A 16,411-nucleotide genomic window follows, 5' to 3' on the forward strand; every position below is an offset into this window, starting at 1 on the left:
GATCAGGAGCACAGAGCACCTAACTGCTTGATCAACATACAACAGAACCATTCCATAAGAGAAACATTCTCAGAATCATATAAGTGAACTTGAGATGGTCCCTGGTTCAAATCCTGGTCCATCAGTTTGCTTTGGCTGAGTCACTGGTTTCCATACTGAGTTCCCCATCTGCCATATAGGAACACTGACAGGCTTGTCTATCTGAGCTGCCTGCTATATGGCCCTGAGGGAGAAAGTGGCTGTTCCTCTCAAGGCCTTTGGGCAATCCACCTTAGCAGTCTTACACCTAAGAGTCTGCTAAGGTTTACTTACATGGCCCTGACAATGTGGTTAACATTTCCCCCACTATTTCATCATTTTTAGAGGTCTCTGTCATTCCGGCATGGCATTAGAAAGGTGTCCTATCATCACTCAGTGGCAGGGTGCTTGCTTTGCATGTAGGAGGTCCCAGTTTCACTCCCTAACTTCTCCAGATAACAGATTTCGGAGAACAGAGTTGGGGGGAAAATCCTTGCCCGAGACATTTGGGAGTCACTGCCTGTCAGACAGACAGTACTAGGCTAAGGAGACCAGTGACCTGACTCAGTATTAAAGCATCCTTAACCTCAGTCTCTCTCCCCAAACCTAGAAATCCCTCAGCTTGTCTGTTGCTCATGGTCTGTGGTCAAATATAATTCTGTTAAGAAAAGCAAGAACCAGCTGGCACCATACAGTTAAGTTATAATGAAAACATGAGGTGGCTGCCATTACAGAGCCCTGCACTAATGAGAACAGTAGGAGTCTAGCATTACAATAGTCTAATGAAAACAGGAAATGGCTGGCATTACATTGGTATAATGAAAACAGGAGGAGGCTGGCAATATTCTGAGACAATGAAAAAAAATGAAGATTTCTGGCCCTACTGGATTTAATCTATGTTATATATGACTCCTATGTGCCTGTGATGGAGATGGAAAGCTGGGTCAAAGCATGCTGCTATTTTAATTTTACTCAAACCGTATGTTTTGGTCAGTGAAATGGAAATTTACTATTCAAAAGAGAAAACTTACAATTTGATTGTATCTTACCGTTTCTGATTGACCTTTCTAAAACCAAAGGTGGAGAAACGCTCAGGAATAATGAAATTCAATAAATACAGGAGGCTCTCCATTTTCTAAACCGTTTAATTGAAAAAAAAATGCAAAAAAGGTAAAATAATATTAAAAGTAAGTCAAACTAAATATAAACAAAACACAATTCTTACTTGAAAAGGGACAATAACGTTAGCTACACCAGTGTCAAAACTATTGATTAATCAAATTATAAATAATAATTGCTTTTACATTTCTCAGCTTTTATCTCAGTGGGGTTTAAGAATCCAATGGCTACCGAAGACTCACATGTATTGTATAGACAGCAAAGTGTGTCCCTTTTGGGATGACGTGCCCTGGTCACCTTCAGCCTTTACTATCACAAGCACCAGTTCCATTGGGGGGGATTATTCCAGAGATGTTCTTTTATTTTATTTTGGCTTTTTAAAAAGATTACAGAACAACCATTGTAGAAGTTATTATGAACAAAAAATAAGTAAAAACTGATATGAGGTAGGGATTGAGGAGGAATTCAATTCAGTTTGCATTGAAAGTCGAATTTATCAAATTTGCACTTTTGGAAACAATATGAGAGCTGAAACACAGCCCTCTTTGGAAATTCACACTTGTTCAAATTCTGTGATGCAGTTCTCTAATCAAGCAATGTCTTCAAAAATGTGTATATTAGGGGCATATGGGCACAAAATGAATATATTGGCAAAAATAACATACAACATGTGTACATTGGTCAAAACTGCATGCCAAATGTATTATTCAGAGAAAGTTGCACTAAAATGGTGAAGACTTTTTATGAGAATTTTTTAAAAATAATTCCCAAATTGCTGCAGAAATGTACAGAACTGAATTTAAGATTAGAAAAATGAGAAACTGAGACAACTGAAATGGACAGATCATTCCATCCCTAATATGAGGTTACCTACACTTACATGTCTCATTTAGGAAAAGCTATTGTACAATAAAAACAAGTTAAACCATGAAGATTATATTTGACTATGCGTTATTCCAGCGAGTCCCATTCCGTCCATAACTTTGCATGCATTTGAAGTGGCCATCTCACCTGATCCTCCCTATGCACATACAAAAAATATTTTTTAAATTGTGTTTTTAATTGTTTTTTGTCTTTTAAAATTTGTATATTTTTTTATTGTTTTTAATTGCTGTAAACCACCCAGAGAGCTTCAGCTATGGGGTGGTATATAAATGTAATAAATAAATAAATAAATAAATAATAAAATAGCATGATATCCTATTGCATAGAATGAATCTGGATCTGCAAATCCTTTGATATGACAGGTCTACTTTTCTCCTAAAGCAGTTGTCCATGCCAGGTTACACCAAGTGCCACTGGAAATGCCCCCAAGTATACACCAGCAACTTTCTATTTTAATCATGCTGCAACCCAAAGAAATAAAAAACATCACAGAAATACATAGCAAATCTTCGTTTGAAAAGTTGGCTGCCAGATTATTCAGTGTGGGGAGCCAAAGTGCTACACAGTAGCTGTACAGTAGGGCTCCGCTTCTCGGCGCCCTGCTTTTCGGCGTTCTGCTAATATGGTGCCAGCAGGGCGATCAGCTGGAGGGGGGACTGGACCTCCCCGCTCTCCAGTTGATCTTGCCGAAGGAGGGGAAGATCAGCTGTAGAGCACTAGCGGACCTCCTCCTCTTCTGGGATGATCAGACTCCCACACTCATTTTGATTGCGCTGGAGGAGGGGAAGATCAGCTGTAGTGCGCTGCAGCTGATCTCCTCTTCCTCGGGATGATCAGACTCCCGCACTCCAGCTGATCAGAAGGGAAGATCAGCTGTAGCGCGCTACAGCTGATCTTCTCCCCCTCCAGCACGATCAGCGGGTTAGGTTCCAGACCCTCTCGCACTACAGCTGATCCGCTTTTTCGTGGTTTTTGCTATTCGGTGGGGGTCTGGAACCTAACCTGCTGTATGAGTGTGGCCCTACTGTACTATGATAGCATAACCAGGGATGGAGTCTGGGCCCCAAGCAGTTGTTCAGAGACAGTCCATCCTCCACTCTGGCTGAAGAAGTAGAACATATGGAACAGAAGACCAGGGGAAAATAAATGCTGAGGGTGGAGGAGGCAGAAGTTAAACAACCCCCCCCCAAGTCATTCAGTTAATGAGCTTTCTTTTCAGAACAAAAAGCTCATGGTTTTGCTTTGTGTTTCCTGCTTTTCAAGCTAACCTCTTTAGTTGAGTTTTTTTTAAAAAAAATATATTGCTGCAGGAGAGGGTCTTCTCTGTAGCTCTCAGACAGTAAATATACAACTGTCTTCTGTTTTATTGTGACTTTTAAAGCCATCAGAATCTGATTGATTGTGGTCTCTACTCCATCTGGCTGGCTGCAATGTGCATTGTTCGAGGCTACAGTAAATTAAGAGGTTGCATCAATCCATTTGTACAAGAGCTCTTAGTTCCTCACCATCTCTCCCCCCCTCCACCATTTTTCACCCTTAAGATCAACCCAATCTTTGTGGAGATCTTCCAGAGCAATCCATCGATAAGACCATGAAGGGAATACAACCAAGAGAGAGGGGGGATAATTTAAAAATAAAGAGATAAAAATAAATAGTATGCCAGAGAGTTCCGGCATGAAACTGGAGAACATCCTTTTTCTATGCTGGCTTCCTGCCTGAGCTGCAATGAAAATATTCCAGTCAGGTACAACTGACTGAACCAGCACTGTGATGCAAATAAGCCAGAGATAATCAAATCACACTTTCTAATCGAGTTCTGCTAGGCCGGCACTCTGTATTTCTCTCTAGCTGGCAGTTTCCACATTGTTTTACAATGCTGCAGAATTAGCTTAAAGAATAAATACTTGTGAGTTTATGATTTTTTTTGTGCCCAATATATACTTGAGAAGGAAAAAAAGTGAGTAGAGATAGAAAATTATCATCATATGCTATTTTTACAGTTGTATTTAGTTTCTCACTCCAATTTTCTTTCGCTAGGAAACTTTGGTCTCCGTTTGGTGGAAGGAAGGAGAATGCAATGAGGAGGAAATGTCTCCATTAAGTATATCCTTATAATTTCTTCCAAATGGTTAAAAGCAATTATCTTGTCAAGTATATATTTGTTAGGGTTCATGGGATCTCTTATATATGGCCCTGTAAAATCAGAGGCTGTGCCTGTGTGAGCCTCAAACATGGCCTAATTGTGATATGAGGTGGCACATGCCATGCATCTAAGATTAGACTTTGGCCCTTTGCCACAGATGCTGGCATCAGAGGAACCAACTTGGTTACCCGCCAAACGTCTGATGCAATTTAGATTCACTGATTCTGGCTTTAATCTTTCCTCCACCCCCCCCATCCTACTGACTCTCCAAATAATTATTTTAGTTTTCATTTTCAATGCCTGGGTGACATCTAGGAAGCACAAGAAAGCCAAGAGCTGAAGGAACATTCTCTCTCTCTCTCTCTCTCTCTCTCTCTCTCTCTCTCTCTCTCTCACACACACACACACACACACACACACACATTATATGAATGAATGAATTTATTTAATTTGGTCCAAGACCAGCAATTTTGACACAAATATAAATACAGACATATAAAATACATTTTACCCAAGCCTGATACCAGGTGATAAAATAATTGAAATAAAATTTAAGATGATTGGACCAAGCTCTTTCTGTGAGCCATGGCCGCAACACAGAATTTCGCAACCATATCTGTGATGAATGGATCACGATCTTCAAGTAAAACATGGACTTCATTTTCTTCAAAAGTTCTGATCCTTTTAAGAAGGCAGGGATAGATGAACAGAGTGCGAAGATCAGAATAAAAGTGACAATGTAACATAATGTGCTCCACCCCTTCCACCGCTCTGGAGTCACAGATACAGTGCCTGTCTGCATAGGGCACTTTCTTATACCTCCCATCAAGTACAGCCGAGGGAAGAGCGTTAAATCTGGCCCGGGAAAATGCCTTTCTGTACTTGGGAAGTCTCAAAGTAGTTAGGTAAGTCGCAAGTGCGGGCACCTTTGCGCTGGGCCTAATATAGGGAAATGCTGGCAACTGACTCATATTAAACTGAAGTTCTATGTCCCTAATACGTCACACATTATATAATGTTCCACACCTCTGCATTGCTGTCTGCCTGACCACTTTCTTGCCCTGAACTGCTTTGTTCATGAGGGGAAGGGAATGTGAAATATCTTCTGAAAAAAGGGAAAAGAGTAGAAGGTAACAGTAGGCTTGTGTGAGAATTCTGCCCAATTTGGATTTGGTACCAAAAGTTCCATTAATTCCCTTATTGTTGCACAGTAGTGTAGTGACAAATTCAGAAATTCAAGGTCCCTTCACGCCCTCTCACTGTCATGGCCCCAGGATTCACAGTCTCTTCTGCAACTACAGAATTATGGAACCAGAATAAAACTACTGTGTGCATAGGCTTCTCCACCCCCTCAGTCTCTATGGGGGCTAAACCTTGCCAGAAACATTTTGATTTTAAGAATTCTGAAATGAAGCCAAGTGTGGGACTAGGATTTGAGAGACCAAGGTACTTCACTTCTCACCCTAGGAGTCAATCAGCATTAAACGAGAGGTGTGTGTTAGCTACTGAGAAGACTCAGAGACTCTGGATTTTGGGGGTGTTCTCTGCAGGTGAGTCACCTTAATCTCTACACCCTCAGCTTTCACTTAAAAAAAAAGTTTCTAGGTGGTCTGGTTCAAGAGATATTCACCAAAACATCACCCCCCCACACACAATTTATGTTAAATGAGCTCATAGCTGGCTGCTCTAACCCCACCCTTTCAGTTTTGTAGCCAATAAGTGGAGTCAGGGTTGGATTGAAAAGGCAGTAGCTAGACCCCATTAAAAGGCCAGAAAAGCTATTATTTCCTGCTCATCTGAAAATCTCATAAATTGAGTAAGTATATAGTTTTCAGTCTTTTTCTCTCTTGTGTGCAGGAGTCAAAGAAAGTTAAATTTTCCTGGACTATTGAAGAGGGCAGTGTTTTGAAAACCTTCCCAATATGAAGTTTTAATCCTATACTTGCTTTTCTGGGAGTAAAGCTGCAATGCTAATCCCACATATCCAGAGTAAACCCCACTGAATTCAATAGGATTTATTTTTGAGTAGACATGGTTAGGATTGTGCTGTGAATTATTGGGACTTTTGAGTGAACATAGCAAAGAATTGTGTTTGTGTCTCCCTCCAATCCTATTTTTAAACCAATTAGGCAGGACTTACTTAGGTATCACTGCTTTTATTATGGAGGAAAGTAATACTGATTTTATTTTTTAAAAATGTTCTGCAATGACCAAGTGGTTTTGACAATAAACTATTATATGGGCTGTATTTTACATCTGCCATGTGTGTATGGAGTCTTTCCAACAACCCTGTGAGGTACGGTTGCAGATTGGAAACCAAGGCAGCTCACAACAAGAAATAAACCCCTTTAAAATCCAATAACCATAAAAGCACATATAAACAGTTGCAAAACACCTTAAAGTGGCATGATTTTGAATTTGGGGTTGGGTGAGTGAAATTCTTTATCACTTGAGATTGCAGATCTGTGCATGCTTCCCTATTTGAGTAAGCCCCATTGAATACATTGGGACTTGCTTCTGAGTAAACAAACATAGTATTGCACTATAAATGTCTTTACAGGTTGCATAAGTAATAAACATCTTTGACAGTCATGCTTATATAAATATTTCTTCATACTGTGTCCCAATAAGGATATGATTTCACATGATTATTTCCTTTACATTTTTAGTGTGCCCTTCTTCTTTGGGGTGGTCATGGTTCACTGTCATTGTGTTGAACATATCCCAAATACGTTTCTTCAGTGGGAACATAAGAACATAAGAACATAAGAAGAGCCTGCTGGATCAGGGCAGCGGCCCATCTAGTCCAGCATCCTGTTCTCACAGTGGCCAACCAGGTGCCTGGGGGAAGCCTGCAAGCAGGACCCGAGTGCAAGAACACTCTACCCTCCTGAGGCTTCCAGCAACTGGTTTTCAGAAGCATGCTGCCTCTGACTAGGGTGGCAGAGCACAGCCATCATGGCTAGTAGCCATTGATAGCCCTGTCCTCCATGAATTTGTCTAATCTTCTTTTAAAGCCATCCAAGCTGGTGGCCATTACTGCATCTTGTGGGAGCAAATTCCATAGTTTAACTATGCGCTGAGTAAAGAAGTACTTCCTTTGGTCTGTCCTGAATCTTCCAACATTCAGCTTCTTTGAATGTCCACGAGTTCTAGTATTTTGAGAGAGGGAGAAGAACTTTTCTCTATCCACTTTCTCAATGTCATGCATAATTTTATACACTTCTATCATGTCTCCTCTGACCCGCCTTTTCTCTAAACTAAAAAGCCCCAAATGCTGCAACCTTTCCTCGTAAGGGAGTCGCTCCATCCCCTTGATCATTCTGGTTGCCCTCTTCTGAACCTTTTCCAACTCTATAATATCCTTTTTGAGATGAGGCGACCAGAACTGTACACAGTATTCCAAATGCGGCCGCACCATAGATTTATACAACGGCATTATGAACTGTAAATTATTATCAGTAAAGTACTGTTGTGCTCTTTTAGCATTCCTCAATCCTGTAAACAATAAGTGCGAACTACAGACAAAGTAGAAAACAAATATAGCCAACTATAGCTCAACATTATGCCTATAAATAGTCTAAAAGGTATATTGAGTTCTGTGGGGCTTAGTCCTTTAGTAAGTGTGTACATACAAATATATAGTAGGGCTTGAAGAAAAAGTTCAAGAGTGAATCCAGACCTTCAAAGATCAGCAACATTCTGCAGAGCTACCGCAGGTGAACAACACTGCAGGACTTGAGGAGGCAGCAGAACAGGCAAGGATCGCAAGGGTTGGTAAGAGGTAAGTAGTGGTGAGAAAGGGAAAGAAAAGATAAGACAAAGCCTCCTGGGAATAAAGCTGGGGATGGCACTCACCCACCTGCAAAGTTACAGCCCAACTTTATCAGCAACATTTCTGCACATATCCCCAGGCACTAGGCCTCTCACTAGTCACTGAATTTTTGTATCAGGCAGGTTCAGTCCAGTTGGTGCCAAAGTAGAGGGCATTTGCTGTATTAGACCCAGTTTCTAAAAATCAGGTATTTCCAACCAGCATAACTCAAAAAAGAAAAAAGCTGTTCAGGAAGAATGGAGTGATGGATTTCCTCAGTTCCATTCCATTAATCTTCAGTGGACTGGCAGTTCCCATCTGCATTCTGATTTTCTTTGAGAATTTCTACAATTAATGTCAGAATTTGTGCTTGTGCTATTTCTTCTGTTTGCATGAGTAATCGTGTGTATTAAAACATCTCTTGTTTAGTTAATGGAAAGCACCGCAGTTAAATTTAAGCTTCTTTGTCATCGTTGCAAATCCCCTGTTGAGAAATGCACAGAGGGGGAAACAAATCGCCTGGACAGCAGGTTAATTAATGCCAGAAAAGGCCAGCCTGGTTTCATAGTTTCACCCTGATCCAGATAAGAAGTTCCACATCCAAGGCAGCTATAGCAAGACATACTTACAAGACCATATCAGTGTAATTTTCACAATTGTAAACTCATAAAAATGAATAGTCCCAAGGCAAGAGGGGAAGATATAGTGTGTGAAAAAAACTAAATTTCCAATCAGTTTTTCTCCTTTACTTAATCATGAGATCTTGCCCACAGCTGCATCAATTTATTTAATTCTGCACTTTAATAATCTTCACTTAAACAGATCCTCCAATTACTGTATCAAGAGTTTTCTAGCTAGAAATTCATTCAGGGAGTATGCCAGAAGGAGAGTCAGGTATTTTGTAACCCCCAAATCTGTGAAACATGAATGGAGGGAATTTTGGAAGCATGTTTACCAGAAAATAGTTATTACAGATTTGAGTGTTCCTAATCCCTCATTTTCCTGACATCTTCAATCCACAAAGTTTAGTTTAGTTTAGTGGTAAGAGAAAGCCCTGAGTGGAACCAATCTCAGCGGGGCTTGCATCATCAAAGTTATTACCCACCTTTCATCAGTAGGTCTACAGTAGGGTTATAACAATATACAATACTTTATTAAAAACATTTTAAAACAAATTACAGTTGTAACCACAGAGGGACCTAAAATATACATCTCAAAAGTCAGGGTGACTTCATAGTACAACAAAAGATGCACATTTGGCATCCAATTTTTAAAGTGCTGAATACAAGCCCCACTTGCCAAGGAACAGCCAGGTGCTCATTTGAAGGGCACTGATTGTTCCTTTACAGTGTCTTTACCTGCCTCACATCTGACATCGTATATGACACCAGGTGTGGGGCAGGTAGGTATGGTTTTGAGAAAATGGCGTTGTAGGCCAAATTAGGGCCTCTGCCTGCAGGCTGGAGGTTCCCCACACTGCTGACCTCTGAAATAGGCACAGAAATGAATGCAAAATGCTAAAACAGTTCAGTAAATGTCTATCTTCAAATGGAAGACGCACAAGATATGGCATTACTTGAACAAATCAGAATGTGTGACAAACAGTTGTGTATCACGAAATGGCCTATAGTAGGGGTAGCCAACGCATTGCCTTCCGGATGTGGTTGAACTCCAGCTCCCATCATTCCTAGCCAGCATGACCACATAGCATCCAGATTTTTAAAAAATATGGAAGAATAAACAGTGATGTAAAAAGTTATCTAGAGATATGTAATCTCACTTGTAGCTGTCCAAACTTCTTCTGCCTTATCCAACAGTATTTAAGAGAGGAAAAACTTCAAATAGCATGATTACTCATGAACTGTTAACAGTGAATTGTAATTAAGCCACCACAGGGATACCAGTGGACAGACCTAGAGGCTGTTGGTTCAAGTCCAGCCAGCGAATCTCCATATTTTGATCAAAGATAATAGTTTAGGGTCTCTTGTAGCCTTCTGTTTCAGATGCCATTGAGATCTGTGAGCGTATGCTGCATGTTGAATGCATAGCACTGGTTAACTTGGCAGACCGCCCCTATCTGTAAGCAATATTTTTCCTCTGCCAGCTTTATAGGTAAAATGGCCTATTTTCAGATAACAAATTTAGTCATTGGCATCTTTATTACGTTATTAAACACATCAGTCAATAACACCTGGTGTAATTGCATCTTCCTATGTGACTGGTTTAGTTATTTAAATGATAGACTTTCTTCAAAGTCAAACCATTGTTGCTGAAATGATATTGTTCTAATAGGATTTTATAAAAGGCATAGTGGATCACAACGACTACTAGTCTGGATTGGAGATAAGGAAATGACCTGTCCTCAGTTTACTCTCAAAATTATTTGAAATTGTGTTGTAAAGAAAGAGCTCTTGATTATACCTGATGCCTGTCTTGTGCTACATATCAAAACTAACACCTGACAGTTATAGGAGAATGTGAATGAGTGTAACGGTGCAATTATTTTGGAGAAGATGGAGGAACTCCGTCAAGATTAAAAAAAAAAACTTAATAGGCATATATCCTCCTCTCTTACTTTCAAGGTCTAGGCAAAGATGAAAAGTGATATTGTTGCAAAAGTACATTGAATGTTCTCAAGTGAGTGGAATATTAAAATAGGAGCTGGGAAATCAAAACCTATAAGGGCAGAGGAAACTGTGGAAAGGATTAAAGATGGGCCTGCTGTTCAGACAGGTAATCTGATTCAACCTCAAATATATTAGTTTGAAAATAAGATATAATGCTATTTTCCAGAAAGTATCTGCTGAGGACAGAGTGAATTGATGGTTGCAGCCATGGTAGAACACAAAAATGGCACTGCAGCGGTGTTACAGAATGGGTCGATTCAATTTGGCAACAGACTCTAACCCCCCCCCCCCCAGTTTCATTTGGCAGTGCAACAGAAACTCATCAGTGAGCAAGTTCATCTAACAGCGGTAAAAACAGCCAGGTATGGAGAACCAGCATAACCTTTAGTAGTAGCTGCAGCAGGGATTATGAGGCACTAGGGACAGAAAGATCTGTCAATTTTGGATCTCTCCGTTTCTCATTTTTCCATACTTAAATTAAGATCTCCATATTTCTGCAGCAAGTTGCAATTGTTTTTTTTAAATCCTCATGAAAATTCTTCAGCGTTTTAGTGTTAATTTTTTTTAAAAGACCACACACAGTTTTGCATAGTTTTGACTAATGTGCAGATTTTTCAAGCAATTTCTCCTAATATAATGTATTTTATGTTATTTTCAACAATAATATTCATTTTTATGCACATTTGTCCCAAATATATGCATTTTTGGAAACATTGGTTAGAGAACTGCATCACAAAATTCAAGTATGTGTGAATTTGGAAGGATGGCTATGTTTTTGGTCCTCATATTGTTTTAGAAAGTGTGAATTTGATAGATTTGGCTTTAAATGCAAACTGAATCAAATTTCTCCCCCATCCTAATGAGGCACCAAGCTCAGAAGTACTTTTAAAAATTATATTGGGTTTTATCCAATGGTTGCATAAGCGAAAGGGGCTAACCATTTCCCTTTCTCTCCTCTGCAGTCCTCTTGTGACCTTGAAAAGCCTATTTAGGAGGGGGAGGGCTCCTGAACAGTGTGGGTTGTGGAATCCTTCACAGAGCAGAGATCTTCCGGAGCAAGATTTTGGACTATTCTCTTCCCCCCACACTGCAGTTCTGTGAAACAACATAGACTGTTCAGGAGGGCCCATGAAGAACTTTAGTATGCTTGAAATTTGTTATATAAATTATATAACATAATATAATTATATTAATTATATTATGCTTGATCTGTGATTATGCATTCCCACATGCAGTTAACCACTGGATGCTGTAGTCATCAAGCACCGAACAGCCATGTATGAAGCAATCCTAAGTATCATAGTTAAGTAATTTTGGCTACTGTAAAGCCACCCACATGCACATAATTGTACATACCTAATATTTGATAGTAATTCATTTTATAATTAGACTGCAAACTGTTGGCAGCCTAGAGAAATCTTCCCCTCTTTTTACCAAGGACATTTTAATTTACCACTGTTTTAGCAGTCCTTGGCTCCACTTTTTTGCTAAAGAGTAAAATGCTTTTTTAAAAAAAAAATTAACCCATTTTAGTAAAGAGTTTGGCTGAACCCAGCATTTTTCAATAACGAGCCATTTTTATCCACATTAGAATAATTGATTATACAGCAACACCTAGCTCAAGAAGCTTAGAATCTGATGGTTTACATATGAGTCTCAAACTACTAGACATAAGAGACAAGTACCAGTTCTTTGCTCACTGCATTGCATTCCAGTAACAGACTATAGTTTATGTAGAAACAGGATCACAGAAACAGTAATCAAATGATTTATCTATTATTTAGTTAGTTATTAGATTTATATCCTGCCCTTCCTCCCAGTAGGAGCCCAGGGTGGCAATGATGATAACGATGAAAAATAAATAAAATTTAAAAACCCACTTGGGCACATGCTGTGGGAGCAATGCAAACCCAAGATCCACTGGGATGAGTGGAATTTGGATTAGCCAGATCTCCAGCTGGCTGAAGTCCCTCATCCTTGCTCATCCAGAGATATGCTGGTGTAAATTCTCAGCTGAGGCTGGGGTAAGTGCTGAAAAGTGGGCATTTCTGGGGGAGGGGTGGGAATGGGACAGATTTACCCCTATTGCAAACTCTGTTCATCTCTGTCATGTGACCTAGCAACCCAGTGGATATTACACTGGCAAAAAGAATGCTGAACATCAAAGTCTTTTTCTAAAGGCTTGTTTTCCCTCTGCCTGGCTTGGGCAGCCCCACTCCTGAAAGGAGTTTGGAATATAGGGGTGAATTACACTGGGATCATTTACCCTGCAGTAAATTATGCTGGCTTCCTATAGTTTGGATTGCTGTGCCCGTGACTCCAATCCACCATCAGTGCTTGTTGCAAGTGTTAATACATATGTTGAAAACAGCCACATGAAGATAGTACATAATAATTAACAACAATAACAAATGGATACTTTTTTAAAAAATCATTTGGCATGCACAGCAATAATAATTAATAATAAAGAGTTAGGATGATACATAAAAATAATAAAATCAATCAGACTGATTTAAAAAACTACACACAGTCACAAGCAAAGTCCTCAGATCTAAAACTATATGGAGAAAGGGGATAATACTGCGCTCTACTAAATAGAACAAGCACACTTGAAAAAACAGCAAATGAAAACAGAACGAAAGACAGCTAACAATAATGAATGGAGTGGAAATAAAATGGTGGGTAATCAAAATGGAGTTTAAACATGAATGAAGTACATTGGACGATGATTAGAAAAGGGTGGGTAAGAGTCCCCCGGAACTCTTACTAATGATTGCTACTCCATAGAACCAAACTTGCAAAAGAACAGGAAAAAACAAAGAGAAAGCATATATTTATTTCTGCATCCTTTCACCATCCCTCCTACTCTTAAACTTAGAGACACAAGATTTATTCTTGAAAAGCTGCTCCTTCCCCAGAGCACTGGTCTTGGAGAATGCTGATAAAATCATTTCCTCTGAGTACTAGCGAAACCTGTCAGTCACCAAAGGAGCATCCCCTTCCTTAATATCCTGATCTTTTGGAAGGTACTTGCCTGCACCATTTTTCGGAGGGTTTTTTTTACATCTGATTCACCGAGGTGCCACAAGGCACTGGGGGGATTCTGCTTTGACTTAGGTTGCCTTGTACAGATCCTGTTCACCTCGGAGATGTGAAGAATCTCTCATAGGCTTCCTCCTAGGATTCATCCAAACCCACTGCACATCTCTAATTCCTCCACAGGACAGCTGACGCAGCATCATTCCTAGTAAATCAAAACTCCACTTGCGTCTCTGAAATAATTTGGTTATGTTCCCACTATTCTTTTCTATGATTCCATTGGAGACTCAAAAGTAAAAGGTGGCAAGGTACTGGCATTAATCCTGCAGCTATTTGGATCCAGAATTGATCAGTGTTGCCACATGGGTTGTCTTGGTTTGCAGTATCGGTCATCCTGCTTTAAGCAGCATTACAGTGGAGATTGCTTGGAGAGGTTATGTGCAGATATTCAGGTCACTTATAACAGCCTCGGGGAAAAACAGACACAGCCTGGGGAAAAGTTTGAATCCAGATGTAAGAATAACTGGAAATTGAAATAATAAAAAATTGGAAATATTCAGCTATTTGGTGCTAATAATCACACAGAGGTGAATAAGTAGGTAAAGTCATTGTTACATCACCTATCATGCTGTGTTGAATATGTGCTGTGTTGAATCTATAGAGATGATGCAGAATATTTTAGGCAGGGATGTAACTTTAAAGTTGACAATGAGGACATTGAACTTGTCAAGGATTATCAATACCTCGGCACAGTCATTAACCAAAATGGAGACAATAGTCAAGAAATCAGAAGAAGGCTAGGATTCGGAAGGGCAGCTATGAGAGAACTAGAAAAGGTCCTCAAATGCAAAGATGTATCACTGAACACCAAAGTCAGGTACATTCAGACCATGGTATTCCCAATCTCTATGTATGGATGTGAAAGTTGGACAGTGAAAAAAGCAGATAAGAGAAAAATCAACTCATTTGAAATGTGGTGCTGGAGGAGAGCTTTGTGCATACCATGGACCGCAAAAAAGGCAAATAATTGGGTGTTAGAACAAATTAAACCAGAAATGAAACCCCACTTACCTGCGCAGCATGGATAAGCGGGGCATAGTTGCGAGGAGGGAGCGATGCTGCCGCGGCCATCTTCGTTAAGGGCAACGTCGTGTGTCGCAGCGTTATGTGTGCGTGACGTGCGGCAGGGAGGGGAGGGGCCATGGGCCTATTTAAGGCCAGGCCACCCCTCCTACCTCCTCTTTCAACGAGTGATGAGAGGACGATGAGGGACATAGCAGAGAAAGCTGCAGGACAGTCGGCGTTGGTTGGGCCTATTAGGCCTAATTGGTTACCCCCAGAGGGGGGTTTGGGAGCCCCAACAGCTGTGGGTGGTAGCGTTGCAGCGTGGCTGCGACTGGGGCAGGCCTCGTAAAGGGGCCTGACCAGTGGGCCTCGTAGTGGGGCCTAGCAGCGGCACGTCCGATACCCCCCCACCTAGCAGTTGTGGAGGGGTTGATTGAAGCTTTTTATTGAGCAGCGCGACGTTAGTGCTGCTGCTGGTTAAAAGAAAGACACAGGAAGTTTAAAAATAAATGAGACTATACTGGATATACAAACAAAATTAAATATAGTCATGCTAATACACTGGTTAAAGACAGACTCATGGACATAAAGGGAAATTAAAAATAAATCAGAATAAAAGGGATGAACAAAAGAAATTGTATCTAATCCTTCTAGTTTAAGTTCCCTCTGAGCACTCCCCCCCCAACAGGTTCACTTTAGCCCCCCCTGATGATATACACAGGTTGGTTCTTTATTATATTATTACAGGGTGGATGCATGATGTGATGGCAGAGCCCTTTTGTGAGGCTTATGACTTCTTGCTAGGCCCAGACATAGGGGGAGGATTGCCCACCCCCGCAGGTTATCCAGCTTAGCCCTCCCTGATGATATACACAGGTTGGTTCTTTATTATATTATTATAGGGTGGATGCATGATGTGATGGCAGAGCCCTTTCATGAGGCTTATGACTTCTTGCTAGGCCCAGGCATAGGTACAACTTCTTGCTAGGCCCGGGCATGTATGAGGTTTGAAGTACTTAATTATATGATTATTATACTACATACTAGTATATTGGTGGGGCCTAGTGAGCCTTTTTAGCCTTTGGGCCTTTCATAGTTATATGATAATAAGGGCGGAGATAACAGTTTGCTAGAAAATGTCTAAATCGCTCTATCTTAAGTGAGCGGTCCTTTTGCATTCCAAGTGTTAATTTCAGGCTATTTGTTCACTCTGAGACAGAAGAGGCATTTACCTGAATTTAGTTAGGAATGGAAAGTTTAGCAGATGGTAATCATATTGATTTGGGAAATAGGAATAAAGAGGAAAGCCCAATTTGCCTAATAGAGATCCCTCATATTTAGGGTTGCCAGGTCTCCGGTTTTCTGCCGGAGTCTCCGCCAAAAGGGGGCCGTCTCCGGCCTCCGGCAATACTTTCTTTAAAATGGAGAATCTCTGGCTTTTCATTGGCCCCCTCAGCCACACATGCGTGATTGACACATGCATACATTGGGCTGTGGCTGGCCGCTTTCCCGCCCTTTCTCAGTCAGGCAGCCACAGGCAGGGGCTAGAGACGAGGACTGAGCAGCCGCCGCCCCTGCAGGGACCCCTCCAGCAGCAGTCCCTGCCCGCTTCCGCCACCCACAGAAGTACAGGTGAAGGTGATGGGTGGAGGCGAGCGGTGGCAGTGGAGGCCAGGCTGGGCCGGCTCCTTCTTAGCCCCA

The sequence above is a fragment of the Rhineura floridana genome, chromosome 5 (assembly GCF_030035675.1).
Source record: "Rhineura floridana isolate rRhiFlo1 chromosome 5, rRhiFlo1.hap2, whole genome shotgun sequence".
Taxonomy (NCBI): Eukaryota; Metazoa; Chordata; class Lepidosauria; order Squamata; family Rhineuridae; genus Rhineura; species Rhineura floridana.